Source organism: Lytechinus variegatus, chromosome 13 (assembly GCF_018143015.1).
Source record: "Lytechinus variegatus isolate NC3 chromosome 13, Lvar_3.0, whole genome shotgun sequence".
Classification (NCBI taxonomy): Eukaryota; Metazoa; Echinodermata; class Echinoidea; order Temnopleuroida; family Toxopneustidae; genus Lytechinus; species Lytechinus variegatus.
This window is the reverse complement of record NC_054752.1, coordinates 16,436,354-16,450,812: the sequence shown is the minus strand read 5'-3', so window position 1 is coordinate 16,450,812 and position 14,459 is coordinate 16,436,354. Positions and strand designations below refer to the sequence as shown.

The following is a 14,459-nucleotide window of genomic DNA, read 5'->3' as shown; positions in this document are numbered from 1 at the left end:
TTTATCACAAAATTAGATGTATGTAATGTGTGTGTATGATGTATGTATAAAAAGGTCAGAATCTTGCTTGTTTGCTTTGTTCGCTCGCAGCTTTCTATAAAAGTGTTGCCCTTTACAAATAAATTTTTATTCCACACCATGAACACCGATTGACACCCCATCCGGGACCCCAATACTACATGTATATTATAACACAAACACAATACCCCCCCCCCCCCCCCCCCCCGGCCCCACCGCCTTGCCTCCGCCGCGCCCGTGACAAGTATCGCGATTAACGGTGATCGTGCGTGACGTAGCGATATCGTTCTTCCAACGACAAATCAAAGATGTCTGAAATCTGAGGAAACGATTGAAAAAAGTACTACACAATATCCGTGCAAATCTTCCGTAGGCTCAAGAATATCACGATATACTAATTAATTTCTGAACGTTCTGAAATTCATGCTACAACTGACATCAATATTTATCTACCAAAGTGTTAAGGTCGACAGTATTTTTTACCAACAAACGGCACGGAAAATTGACTGCATTTGCCAAAAGGTACACGCAGTACGTACGCAGTATAAACGAACACTACACCGTACATACTGTGCATGTACTGTGAATAATGGCTACTCGTCTAGACGGATTTTGAATTGTGCTTCTACAATGTATGACTGAAACAACCATGAATTTTGTGCTTGGACTCGGAGCCTCTTACATGTACGCCATGTGAATTGAAGTTCTTGGACAGTTGACTAATTCATATTCGTCTCCTCATTCGACATCGGTGCTTGTTTGGACATTTTGGTTACAATTTCAACTGGCTGTTGGCTACGGTACGGTACTTGTCGACAAGGGAAGAGACGGAGTAGACACGCCACGCATGCAGCGCAGTGCTTGTTGAGTGGCGACCATACGGAGCGGTTTTGCCTGGGCCTCTGAGCCCGGCGCGTTTCCGTGACGTGATGGTGTACCGTTCGACAAAGCCCGCTGTCGTGATCTGACTAGTGCTGGCCAGCTTTACCGTCAACGAACACATGACGAACAAATCGAACGCAATTGATGGACTGTGTGTAGACTACGTGTGATTTCTTCCTGAGTGCTTCACTTTCAGATTTGAATGAAACTCATGCTTTTCAAATATTTTTTTGTGTAAGTAATTTTCTAAGCAATTAAGAGTGAGCTGATGCTAAAACGATCACAATCACCTCTCCTCAATACCCCAAATCAACAAATGCAAATGTGTTTTTGCAGACCTTGACTTCATCATGTTTTTTTTTTTTTTTTTTTTTTGGGGGGGGGGGTTGGAAATGAATAGTGCTGATGTCTTGATTTTAAGCCTGGCCAGGATGACATGGAATGATGGGATGGGTGGATGCATTTACTGACCATGCTTACAACTGTTATTAGATTTAATTTTAGTAGGCCTAATGTTAGAGTCTTTGACCTCGGCTCTTGACTGTTTTTTCCCCTTAACATACTGAGACCTCCAAATATTTTTTATCAAAAACTTGTTTAGCTCTTCAGAATCAGTTGAACATTGCCACCGGAACTATACAAATATTGTGATGAGAATGAGCGAGGAAATAATTCAAATGAATAGCTGAATTTTTCTCCATGCAGAAAAAAACTTAAAAGTAGTTGAAACGAGACCTGTAACAATACTACAGTATCTATCATTCAGTGCCTGTGGCTATACTCAGTAAAACAGAATCTATCATTATCAAGCAAAGCTGATACACTAGTAGCTACATTTACCATATTAGAATCGCATGTTTTTAAATGATCGCTGCTTTGATAAAATAATATCGCTTTGTATGTACAAAATACAGAGCTACAGACAAGAAAATATACAATTTTCAACAAGAACAAAATTGTCAAAAATGAAAGCAATATTATTTCTAGTTGGAACTTGGATCCCATGTTCATATGGATTTGAAAAATATCTGTTAGAAATACTCCTCGATCTACGTGTAATTGTGTACCCTAAGCAAGTATCCTTTAAAGGGATTTCATAAATAAATACAGGACGCAACAGGGCAAAACTGAAATAAAGACCAGGGGCAGTATTCTGAAAGCAGACTTACCGCTCAATTAGCATTTTGGTATTCTGAGAAGTCGCTAAAAGTGTCCCTTTAGTATGTGGCAGGGGTGTGTTGCGCAAACTTGCAATAGTACATGTACAAGTTATGACCGCACGAAGACTTAATTGAGTAGTTACGAGACTTATTCTGAAAAGTCTCAGACTCATAGCGCTCAATTAGCGGACATTCCAGTGGGGAAAAAATAATGGTGATTAAAGGTTCATAAAGTCATCTCGTGTGGCTTTCATTTCTTGTAATTATGAATTCGGTTTACTATTTTGTGACTAAAAAGAGGATGCGAGAGAATTGAGTATAGATTTATAGAATGAAACAAAGAAGGTAGTACATGTTATTAGAAACAAGTGAAATAGGGAATTTGGTAATGAAGAAGAAATGAGAAAGTGGGAAAAAGGAAACAGATATTGTGTGAACATAGGAAATATGACTACTATTTTTCTATATTTTCTTTATTTGTAGCATTATACAGTATTTTTTTTTTGCACAGTATGTGACAATAAGCATGATATACAAAATGTAAGGAGACTACCAAACTACGGTGCAGCAATGTTCAGGCCAGGGAGTAATCAAACCTGTTTCTGACGATAAAAATACAAGAATAGTATAATTCAATGATTATTCTCTCCTAGAATGAAACACCCCAAAGGAAATGGTGAGTGCTGTCATCGTTTCCCTGATGTATGAAATCTTGAATTTCACAATTTTTATATCCAATAAAAATGAGAGGGAAAGGGACCTCTAAAAATCTTTGAAAACATTAGCATTTTTTAGACAAAAATTCTTTGTAGCGAGCCTCACACTGCGCAGTGCAAGCCAGCACAGTGAAGAGACACTGCGCGTAAATTCTATGTTGTAAGAGTGCATTTGATTGGCCAATTCTGTTCAGTGGGGGTGTGGTCTAAAGACCACGCACACCTTACGACTGTTCGCAGTCCGATTTTGGAACAAGTCGCATTTTGCTATTTTTTTTAAAAATGTGGGTGGACCATATCATTTCATTTGAGGTTAAGATTAATTGAAAGAATACTAATATAACCGTTTTGTAAGAATGTATAAGCCTTTATTTCGCTAGTTTCCCGTGGGCGGGGGTTGACTAGCTGAGCGGTCCCTCGATCGGGGCCGGGAACGATCGGGTCGGCGTGCACTGCCAGGTAAGGGGGTATTGTGCTGTCGGATGGTTCGCATCCAGAAATCGCGGGATGTCGATCCCGCTGTCTCTGTTGATGTTGTTGGGACAAAGACGTATACTTAATAGCCTCATTAATCCTGCGTGTATACCAATGTCTTTCTTTGGCAATGCAATGTACACCCTCCCAATCTGGGTGGTGTTGCTTCTCCCAAGCATGTTCTGCCACCGCGGATGTGTCGGTTCGCTGTATACCGAACATCGCGCTTGTGTTCAGAAATGCGTTCAACTATCGGTCGGGCTGTCTCTCCGATGTAAGACCCGTCACATCCCTGGCAAGGAATGTTGTATACTACGCCATCACGTCTGTGATCAGGGATAGGGTCTTTGGGGTGTACAAGCTGTTTGTGTAAGGTGGTGTCCGAGCGGAAAACCGTTCGGATACCGTGACCTTCTAATCGGCGTTTAAGTTGTTGTGAAAGGCCATCTATGTATGGCAAGACTGTACAAGTCTTGAAAACCTTCTGATCCCTTGGTGGTTGTTTTTCTTGAAAGTGTTCTTGACAAAACGGCGTGGGTAGCCGTTGCTGTATAAGGCGCCACGTATGTGTGCTCTTTCTTTCGGGAGTTCAGGCGGGTGAGTTATAATACGTGCTGCTCTGTCGAACAGGCATTTAACAAGACCCTTCTTGACCGATTTGTCGTGATGAGAATCATGTGGTATGTATTAGTCTGTATGAGTGGGCTTGCGGTAGACTGAGGTGGAAAGTTTCCGGCCCTCGTGTCTTTGGACTAGCGTATCAAGGAATGCTAATTTCCCTCGTTCAGTTTACACTTGATGTTACACTCGAGCAAGAACAAAGGAAATGGTCCAGTGAATCTATTGTTCTGGCTTGGTCACTCTATTTGTTCTGGACCTGGTCCTGAACTATGCTCAAAGATTGCTGACTGCCACTGTACTGACTGTACATGAAAATGTGTGGCAGAAAATGTCCAGTATTAGAGTAGTAGTGTGGATATGTCCTCAACCCTATCCTATGGCTGCAACCAAATTGTGTATGTGTTGAGTCCAGGCAAAAACCTTAATTTTTGTCTCGCCAGTATAGCAGAGCGAGATTATTATACTAGGCACCGCTTTTCCAATGGCAAAGGCGACATTGGCGTCATCAATGTTGAAATCTTAAAGTTTAAGTTTTTGAAATGTACATGAATAGGGACCTAGTTCGTGAAACTTGGCCATGAGGGTAATCTGGTCTTATTGAATATCTTGCCTGAGTTTCAGGTCACATGACCAAGGTCAAAGGTCATTTATGGTCACTGAAATTCGTCCATGTTGGGGCCTTGGGGGGTAATCAAAATCTTTATAACCAAGGTTTAAGTTTTTGAAATGTCATCATGACTTAAAAAGTATGGACCTAGTTTCTAGTTACTTTATGAAACTTAGGACATACATGTAAGTGTAATCCAGTATTACTGAACATCCTTCCTTGGTGTCAGGTCACATGACCAAGGTGAAAGGTCATTTATAGTCACCCAACTTGACCATGTTGGGGGAATCAACATCGAAATCTTTACCACGGTTAAGATTTTTATATTATAATAGATTTGAAAGTTTATGGATCTAGTTGATGAGACTTAGACATATTAAAAGGATAATGGTGTATCTTTGAAAATCCTGCCTGGGTTTCGGGTCCCATGACCAAGGTCATTTTGGGGATACATGTATATGTTCAATTTCCATCATAACTTTGAAATTCCATAGATCTAATTCATGAAACTTGGACATGCATGTAAGTGCAAACAAGTATCATTGAACATCCTGTGTGAATTCCAGGTCACATGACCAAGGTCAAAGGCCATTTTAGGATCAACAAACTGCCCTTGTCATTGTTGAATTGCTATCATAACTTTGAAAATTTATAGATCTAGTTCATGAAACTTAGACAAAAGAGTAATCAATTATCATTGAGCATCCTGCGTGAGTTTTGGGTCATATGACAAAGGTCATTTTGATTTAAGGTCAGTCAACTTTGGCCATGTTGAGGTTATCGTTGAATTACCATTATAACTGGAAGTTTATACAGTAGATCCACATTTAGTTCATGAAACGAGGACTTAACCCTATGGCCTATCTACATGTAGGCTGGGGTTTTTGGAGATCATATGCCGGGGGGGGGGGGGGGGGGGGGGGGGGGGGGGGGGGGGGGGGGAGGGGGCCTCCAGGCCCCCACCTTGAGATCTTGGCTGTCCATCGCTTGATTGGGCCAAAAATTGGCATGCCGGTTTCTTGGACATAAGCTACAAAAGTTTTTCCTCTTACTCCCTAAATAAAGCACCAAATGTTCTAATTTTTAGTGTAGAATTCTTTGTGGTGTTCTTAGCCAGTAATCAGAGCTGCCAAGTAGTATTGATTTTCCGTATTTAGTACAGAAAATAGAGAATACTGATGGTTTCATGCAAAATACTGATTTCTTAAGTTTCAGTTGATGTGTTGTCCTATGGTATTCCTGTGAAAATACTTATTTCTTCACCAAAATAAGGATTTTCAGCCTTGAAAATACTGAAATGTTCTTGTTCAGGTTGGCAGCTCTGCCAGTTGTACCTGAAAAAATGGCAATATCAGACAAATTTCTTATTTTTGTCTCACCTGCTAATCAGAGTGAGACTATAGGCGACGCTTCTCCGGTGGCGCCGTCGACACCAAATCTTAAATTTTTGAAATGACAATAACTTAGACAGTATATGGACTTAGTTCATGGCCATAAGGTTAATCATGTGTTATTGAACATCCTGCCCGAAATTTGAGTAAAATGACCAAGGTCAAAGGTCATTTAGGGTCAACAAACCTTGACCTTGTTGGGGAATCACCATTTTTGAAATGTCATAACTTAAAAAATATATATGGACCTAGTTCATGAAACTTGGACATAATGTTAATCAAGTATCACTAAACATCCTGTGTGAATTTCAGGTCACATGATCAAGGTTATGAAGGTTATTTAGGGTCAATAAACTTTGGCCAAATTTGGGGTATTTGTTTTATTACCATCATACATGTAACTTTGAAAGTTTATTGGTCTACTCTAGTTCATACAACTTGGACATAAGAGTCAAAATTATCACTGAACATCCAGTGTGAGTTTCAGGTCACATGACCAAGGTCAAAGGTCAATGAACTTTGGCCATGTTGGGGGTTTCTGTTGAATTACCATTATAACTTTGAAATTGTATTGATCTGATCATGAAACTTGGACATAAGAGTAATCAAGTATCACTAAACATACTTTGCGAGTTTCAGGTCACATGATGAAGGTTACAGGTCATTAAGGTCAATGAACTTAGCCAAGTTGGTGGTATTTGTTGAATACCATCATAACTTTGAAAGTTTATTGGTCTAGTTTATATAAATTGGACATTAGAGTAATTAAGTATCACTGAACATCCTGTGCTAGTTTCAGGTCACATGACCAAGGTCAAAGTTCAATGGACTTCGGCCATGTTGAGGGTATTTGTTTAATAACCATAACTCCGAAAGTGTATTGATCTAGTTCATAAAACTGTTTAAAAGTTTATTGAATTTAAAAAGGGCAAGGAGATGCTACATTATAAAAAATGGAGACCTTTTACTTTTTTTAAACTAAGTTGTGACTTGCTTCTATTTGTAATATATTCAATGATTTACTTTATCTTTATTACGATGAATATTAATGTATCTTGTTGTACACAATGAATATTGTACATATATTTTTTTCTTGAAGTTGAAGCAATAAAGATTTTAAAAGAAAGTTCATAAAACTTTGACATAAGAGAAATCAAGTATCATTGAACATCTCATGTGAGGTTCAGGTCACATGACCAAAGTCAAAGGTCATTGAACTGACTGTTTCAGAGGTAATTTTTTATTGCTGTCATAATTTTCAAAGTTGATAGATTTAGTTTATAAAATGTGGATATAGGGGTAATCAAGTATTACTGACAAGTCTTAGTTTGCATGAACAAGGTTGAATGTCATTTAATGTCAATGAACATAGTATTATTTTTTGAATAATGATTTTATAGTAGTTTTCAAAGTCAGCACTGCTGCTATATTGAATCACGTGATTCAGGTGAGACTGCTAGAGGCGCTCCACTTGTTACAATGTATTGTGTATTTCTCTGTTTTTGGACCTTTTGTTTTCCATTGTTTTTTCAATGAACTTTGTCAGGGACACTTGAGATCATAAACGGCATAAAATGAATCCATTTAGACCAGCAAAACTAAAAATAATCCATACGTTATGAATTTTGTTGAAAACCCAACTTGCATTGACTTAGTACAAAAAATAATGTTTCCGAGCAATTTTTGGTCTGACATGCACCTACATGTACAAAATGTTGCCTGATTCGGGAATCGGAGTCCCTCCGAGGGCCCCCCCCCATTGGCCTAGATAGGGTTAAGGGTTATCAAGTATCACATTGTCTTGAACAAATATCTGACTGGAGGTCACATGATCAAGGTCAAAGGTCATTAAGGGTCAATGAACATAGTCTTCTATTATCATATGAAAGGTGTTTTATGTGAACAATCTCTCAGTACAGTAGACAGTTGTTTTTCAAAGTCAGCATTGCTGCTATTGAATCATGTAATGCAGGCGAGACTGCTAGAGGCATTCCACTGATTATTTTTGGAGTGACTTTGCACAAACTACTGTACTTCCTTCATCATCACATTTTAGATTCATAATCTTTATCAATTGTGGGTAATTTGGGTTTTCCAGGCTCCTTTTTTCCCCAGCATCTTATGAGCACCAGGGGGAGGGGGCGAAATGGCTGGAGCCCCAGTGTATTTTTTCCCCCTGGTGGAGTCTATGCAAAACACAACACACAATTGAAAAAAGTCTCTAGTTTAAAGCATTATTGTTACAAAAAGTACTGTAATTACATTCATTTATGATAGTCTCATTGTAATGTACATGTAGCTAGGTCTGAGTCATCCTGGTTTTTTTTTGTTCTTTTTTTACCATTGCCCACCTGGAATTTGCAGCAGAGACCTATGTATTGCCAAAATAAAAAAATTCAAAAGAAATACAGTGTCACAAAACTCATTGGCCCGAATTCACAAAGATGGTTTTGAAAACCCATGGTTGAGTTCGTGGTTTATGCAGATTTCCTGTATAAATTACGTTCATTTTTTTATATATTAAAAATGTTCAATGCTGATGCGCCTAATTGACGCCTGTTGCTGTGGTTATCCACGCTATTTTATTCCCCAGGAGTGGAGGATGTGCACACGTTGTGTGCGGGAATGACAGATTGAATCCGATGACCGGGGTAATAATATATCTGTAAAGCGCTTAGAAACATCGTTCTGATGGATTAAGCGCTATATAAAAGCGGATTATTATTCATGAGTCCACTGTCTTGAATTAATGAGTCGACTCTTGAAACAGTGGATTCATGAATAAAATAGCGTATCTAACCATGCTAATTGGCGTCAATTTAGCGCACTGTGACAAAAGCGCGCATCAGCATTGGACATTTTTATAAATGCGCCCGATACGCGCTAAATTTATAGCGTAATTCATACACTAAATATGCATAAACCATGGATTTAACCGTGGGTTTTCAAAACCACCTTTGTGAATTCTGGCCATTATAGAGTATACATGTAGACTGAATATCAACCACTGTTCAGGCTTTTTTTTTAAGACTTGCGCATGATACACTATAGTCTGGTCAGTTAGCGAAATTATGTGGACACGGTGGACAAAAGCGTGATTTTTTCTCCAGACCTTTGTTTATGTAATTAAGAGAATGGTATGCTCCAAAAATCTGGCTGCAGGAACTATGAAAAATTGGGTGAAAATGTCAGAATTTATGAGTTCAGATTTGTCTGATATATAGACTAGCGCTAGTGCAAAACTCAATAGCAGTGCATTATTTTGCATTGGATTAGTTCTTGAATTCAGACCCCTTTTGAACAGATCTTCTGTTTGTCCTCGCATCTCAATGCACCAAATACTAGTATCTGAATAAAGATGCTAACCAAGCCGAAGGGTGACGGTGGAGGCGGTTGAATGTTGGTGTGTATGTACATATTTTGGTCTTGGGGTAAAGGTGTGCAAGACACATTTTTTGCATGTGTTGGAAATTGTGTTGCCATGGTAACAGTGTATTATTGCAAAAATAAAGTAAAAATCTTGCAGTTAGAACCACTTCCTCTGTTTTTAACCAATTCTCATGAAATTTGGCACACACATTGGTCTTGAGGTGAAGATGTCTAACACACTTTTGTGTGTCTTTCAGAAATCTTGTTGCCATGGTAACAACATATTATCTGGTGAAAATTGGGGGAAAAATTACAATTCAAACTGCTTCATCAGTTTTCAATCAATTCTCATGAAATTTGGCACACACATTGGTATTGAAGTAAAGATGTACTAGGCACTTTTTGTGTGTGTTTCAGAAACTGTGTTGTCATGGTAACAAAATATCATATGGCAAAATTTAGGTAAAAAACTTGCAATTTGAACTACTTCATCAGTTTTGAACCAATTCTTGTGAAATTTGGCTCACACATTGGCCTTGGGGTAAAGATGTGCAAGAATCTTTTTTTTTTGCATTTGTCAGAGAGTGCATTACCAGGGTAGCCACATATGATAGCCAGAAATGTAGGAAAACTTATTGTGGATCAAACTTCTTCCCCTGTTTTAGTCAGTGCTCATAAAAGTTTGAATATTCATCTTAGGGTAAAGATTCATATTAAATTCTAAATGTCTTCTCTGCATTAAAATGTGGGGGTATTATAATAATCACCTTCATTAATATTTCTGGGTTTGGGGGGAAGGGGCAGGATTAGTCCTTTAAATCTGACATCAAAGAAGGTTAAAGACAGTGGCCATTAGAAACATAAAAATGATAAACACTCTTAAAAAACGCATCCCCTTAAGGGCATATAGGCTGGAGGTACACTGGGTGAATATGAAACCTTCCGCTGAAGCAGAGGAGTTCCAACACTGGCAAGCAAAACAAAATGTGTACCCCTTCTACTTTCAACAGCTGATTTTCCAAACCTTAGTTCCACCTCCCCAAGATGTGCACCCCTCCCCATACCACTTTTAGTTCTACTTCTCCATGCTCAAACCAGTCTACACCTTTCTTCCTCAGGGGTCAATGCATTTTTAAAGCTAGACATTACTCTTTTTTTTTGGGGGGGGGGGTCTTTAGAAAATGACCTCATAAAAATTACAGTTAAAGGATTATGACTAGGAACTTAACCCCCCCCCCCAAAAAAAAAAATACGGGGCTGATATACTTTTTAGCAGAAAATGCCCCCCCCCCCCCTTCAAAGGTAAGAGAATCCTTTGCACTTCAGACCATTCATTTGAAGTTTAATGTATTCTGATTTGATAAAAAATTGTTTACAGTACCCAATTAACCATTGTGTATTTAATTCTCCTACTCAGTCTTTTATTCATATTCATATTCCGTTCCTACTCTTTCTTTTTAACTTTCACATCACTCTTGATTTTGAGCTTCACCATGCCATCTCCTTCTGTTTCCTGTCTCTCTAAGTATATTTTTTCTGACATATTTTAAAGTGTACCTTTAATCATGCAACTAATTATAGAAATATAAATTTATACAAAAATCTCTGCACTTGTTTTAGAAATTCACTTGCAAATCCATGACTCAGTAACATACCATATCAAAAATATACCTATGTGCACAATAGATTTTAGCCTTATATTTTCTTTCATTTATTTTTTTAGTATATTTCTGTGACAGCCCCTGCTCCATGCTTCAAATAAAACATTGATTAATTGGACACCGGAAATATTTTTTTCAAAGCAGAATGTTTGAGGCTTTAAATTAATATGCTGAAGTGTAAAGGATCCCCCTTTTTTTTTTGGGGGGGGGGTTAAGTTCCTAGTCGTTATAATTTCCTTTTACTCTTTATGTGGCAATTTTTTAAAGCCCCCCCCAATAAAAAAATGTAAGGGGAGTTTTTTTAAGAGTGTTTAAGTTCCTCATGGTCATGGCCTTTAACCTTCTATATTTTTATGTTGTCAGTTTTTAAGGACCTCAAAAAAAAAGCCTATAAATATTATTGAAGGTGATTAATACCCTGAGCTATTATATGACGTTATAAAGGGGAATCAAACCCAAATAAACACTTGTTTTTAGAGGAAAATGAAAAATCAGACAAGTTTATAGGTCAAAGTTTGAACAATATCGGACAAACCATAACAAAGTTGTGAACATATTAAAGTTATAAACATTGGTAATCACTATACCCATGAAGACTTCAAATTGACCGCATATGTGATGTCATAGTGATGTAAGAAGGCAAGGACCACTCTTCCATGTACTGGAATAATTGATTAGCTAAAATTTCTTTTTTTCAAAAGTTTTACTTCAAATTATATCTTTCTTTCATGAGAACATAAAACATACTACCGGGTTTATATTACGGCCCCAATGGAATAGGGATTTAGGAGAAAACCAAAAATCCTGATAGTCTTATGGGAAAGTTGTCCTTGGGGCCTCACCCCTTGTCATAATTTACTTACCCAGTTGCCAATTTGAATTCTACATACTAGTAGCCTTAGGGATCTTAATTTTAAAGCAGCCATAACTTTATTTTGCTTGTCCGTCCGATTTCTTTAAAACTTTCACCATTCTTATTTTTCTCCTTTTCCATGCACACAACATTATGACCAAGGCTTGATTCCCTTTTAATACTGAATATGAATCTTTACCCAAAATGAATATTTGTGTCAACTTTTATGAGCACAGGCTGAAAACTGAGAAGTAGACTGATCCACCATGAGTTTTCCCCATATTTCTGGCTAAAGGTGGTTACCAAGGCAATGCACTCTCTGACCAAAGGTTTTTGCACATCTTTACCTCAAGGCCAATGTGTGAGCCATAATTATTTCATGAGAATTGGTTCAAAACAAAAAAAAACTGATGAAGTAGTTCAAATGGCAAGGTTTTTACCTAAATTTTGCCATATAATATGTTGTTCCCATGGCAACACAATTTTGGAAACACACACAAAAACTGCCTTGTACATCTTTACTTCAATACCAATATGTGTGCCAAATTTCATGAAAATTGATTGAAAACTGATGAAACAGTTTGAATTGTAAGGTTTTTTCCCCAATTTTCACCAGATAATATGTTGTTACCATGGCAACAAGATTTCTGAAAGACACACAAATATAAGTCTTGGACATCTTCACCTCAAGACCAATGTGTGTGCCAAATTTCATGAGAATCAGATGAAAACAGAGGAAGTGGTTCTAACTGCAAGATTTTTACCTTATTTTTGCAACGATACACTGTTACCATGGCAACACAATTTCCAACACATGCAAAAAATGTGTTTTGCACATCTTTCCCCCAAGACCAAAATATGTACATACACACCAACATTCAACCCCCTCCACCGTCACCCTTCGGCTTGGTTAGCATCTTTATTCAGATATTTGGTGCATTGAGATGCGAGGACAAACAGAAGATCTGTTCAAAAGGGGTCTGAATTCAAGAACTAATCCAATGCAAAATAATGCACTGCTATTGAGTTTTGCACTAGCGCTAGTCTATATATCAGACAAATCTGAACTCATAAATTCTGACATTTTCACCCATTTTTTCACTGTTCCTGCAGCCAGATTTTTTGGAGCATACCCCATTCTTAATTCTTATACATAAACAAAGGTCTGGAGAAAAAATCATGCTTTTGTCCACCGTGTCCACAAGTAGGGCATTTTTGACGCTAACAGACCAGACTACTACATGTAGGTATATATACATGTAATCAGCCAAATAGAGAAAAACAATAGTACATGTACATGAATGGGATTTCTGGATTTTCTTGCTTGAGTTCATCAGCCCGAGCAGTTACAATCCAAGTTGCGTACTTATGGGAGCATCCATCTTGTTCTGTTAGCGTTGTTTGCACTTTTAGTTACTCCACTGGGCTTATGTCGAAAGGGTGGGTGCTGTCGCGCTAGGGTGCGTCAACGCGAACGCGAAGCTTCGTCCAAGCCCCCCGGTTTGGCCAAAAGGGTGCGTTGGGAGCGCCACGTCGCGTCGCGTTCACTGGAACGCACCCTTTCGTCCAAAGCCCCCCCGGTTTGGACGAAAGGGTGTGTTTTAATAATGAATAAATAAATAAAAATACAAATATTTATTAGAAAGCTGAATATAAGGTATTTTGTCAAACATTGCCAATTTGCACGTAAAATAGTGGATTTTCAATCATTTAAAGCATTGACAATTTGAGGAAAAGAAAGAAAAGTTCAACTAATAACAATAATGATAATAAAATAATAATACTTATAATAATAAAAAATAATAACAATAATGATAATAATACTTATAATAATGATAATAATAATAATTTTCACCCCAAAGAGTGAATTTATGGAAATGAATTTGGAGTGAAAAATTGGCGCTAAGTGGCTTATTGCAAGGGTGGTATCTGATTTTATTATCATAATTATTATTATTATCATTATTATTATTATTATCATTATTATTATTATCATCATTATTATTGTCATTATTATTATTATTATCATTATTATTATCATCATTATTGTCATTATTATCATTATTATTATCATCATCATTATTATCATTATCATTATTATTATCATTATTATTATCATTATTATTATTAGTTGAACTTTTCTTTCTTTCCTTCAAATTGTCAATGCTTTAAATGATTGAAAATCCACTATTTTACGTGCAAATTGGCAATTAATGTTTGACAAAATACCTTATATTCAGCTTTCTTATAAATATTTGTATTTTTATTTATTTATTCATTATTAAACACACCCTTTCGTCCAAACCGGGGGGGCTTTGGACGAAAGGGTGCGTTCCAGTGAACGCGACGCGACGTGGCGCTCCCAACGCACCCTTTCGGCCAAACCGGGGGGGCTTTGGACGAAGCTTCGCGTTCGCGTTGACGCACCCTAGCGCGACAGCACCCACCCTTTCGACATAAGCCCTCCACTGCAGGATTACGGCGATATCCATGAAATGTCGCATCGCAATTTGCTCCATATTTTTGGAAGATTGCTATGCATAAAGCAAGGCTCGACATTAGCAGTGGCCCGGGGCCACCAAAAATTCATCTCGGGCAACCAATTTTGAAAAAATGTTAAGTTTTGGTGGCCCGAATCGGGCAACCAATAATTTTCAAAGTAGCACAGTTTTTCTCCTGATTTTGCATGCATTTATCAACTTTCTAC

General features: G+C 37.8%; 1 protein-coding gene across 2 annotated transcripts in view; it reads left to right on the top strand.

The window, feature by feature from the left end:
* The first annotated feature begins 287 nt into the window (after window positions 1-287).
* LOC121426721 (cyclin-dependent kinase 12-like) overlaps window positions 288-14,459 on the top strand; it is a 31,742-nt gene continuing 17,570 nt past the window's right edge. For both annotated transcript variants that reach the window (XM_041623097.1, XM_041623096.1), the window contains exon 1: window positions 288-1,134. The gene's annotated coding sequence lies outside the window, so the exon portion shown is untranslated. The remainder of the gene's footprint in view (window positions 1,135-14,459) is intronic.